The sequence below is a fragment of the Galeopterus variegatus genome, unplaced genomic scaffold (assembly GCF_000696425.1).
Source record: "Galeopterus variegatus unplaced genomic scaffold, G_variegatus-3.0.2 Scaffold11951, whole genome shotgun sequence".
NCBI classification, from domain to species: Eukaryota; Metazoa; Chordata; class Mammalia; order Dermoptera; family Cynocephalidae; genus Galeopterus; species Galeopterus variegatus.
This window is the reverse complement of record NW_007738062.1, coordinates 7,339-8,761: the sequence shown is the minus strand read 5'-3', so window position 1 is coordinate 8,761 and position 1,423 is coordinate 7,339.

Below are 1,423 nucleotides of genomic sequence, written 5' to 3'. Positions count from 1 at the left end.
AAAGGAAAAAAAAAAAAAAAAAAAAAAACCAAAGTCTTGCAAAATCCAATCAAGTGAGCAACTTTTATGGACGGTAGCGTTCTGTAAAAGACTCGAGTTAGGTGATAAATATAACATAATCCAGGGACAGGACCTGCCTCCTGAAGTTATGGAGCCATCGACATGGAAACTATAAACAGGGCTGAGGACTGTGGACGAGACTGTAACGTCTCAACCACAATCTTCTGTGTACACAGAAGGTCACTTTTTCCTTCCTCGTGCCTGTGTGCCGTTCGCGCTCACTCTTTTTGATTAAATAGACTTATTTGTCACTGCTCTTTCAGGTTCACAGTGGTACTGAGCGGGAGGCACAAAGTCCCCTGTACCCTGTGCCGGCCGCCTGCACCCGCTGCACCCCGACGCACACTACGACAGATGAGACTGCCTGGGATACGTGGACTGTCTTTCCTCGTGGGGAAGCGTCTTGTCAGCGTCAGGAAGAGTCTAAACGTTTAGGAGAATCAAAATCTCACTTCCTGGGTGTAGGAACACGCCGGCCGCCGGACCTGGCTCCTCCCGGCCCTGGGGACAGCGGACGGCTCCACAGTGACGCCCAGGCTTCTGGAGCTGGCAACAGGACCGGGTGCTGCAGGGGAGGAGCAGTGGGTCCCCAGACCCGGGGGCTGTCCCGGGAGGAGGATGGGGCCCGAGGAGGGGAAGTTCACGAGGGGCTGGAGTGAAAGGAGAATTGGGCGCTGTCCCGGCGTATTTGAGAACCGAGAACCGGGACAAACGCACAGAAGGTGGGTTGACGTTCTCGCCGTCGCTGAGATTCCAGGAGACGGGAAGGTGCTATCAGTGTAGGAAGGAAGACGGAGGCTGGAAGGACCAGATGCGTCAGCGTCGCCCGTGTCGTCAACCCGCACGTGCGGCGCCTGCAGCCACTGGACTGGGTCTCCCAGCCGTGCAAATGCCCGTCCCTTCCTTCCCGGAGCGACACTGCGTGACCCGCCGCGCACGCCCGGCCGCCGCGCAGTCCCGGGACCCTCCCGCCGTCTGCGACCTCTTGGGGACGCGCTTCTCCGTCTTCCTCGGCAAGTGTCTGCTTCAAATCTTCTTTAAGTGTAACATATTTTAATAAGCCAAAGCCACATGGAATTTCCTTCTGCTGCCTTAACGATGCCCCGCACCCTCCATTTCTTCACAGCGTTTGCCAGTTTTTTGTCCATCTGGGGTCACTGTGGTTAATTTTGTCAGATGGAATTACTCGTGGGTGTGTTTCCCCCTAAATTGTTTTCTCGTTTGCAGCATTAACATATTCAACAAATCCTTCTGTGGTAGGAATTAATGAAAATTATTCTCGGTATTAAATAAATCCATCCGTCCTAAAACTTATTTTGCAGGATCACAATTTTAATTCATAAATTGCAGATTTGGGCTCTTT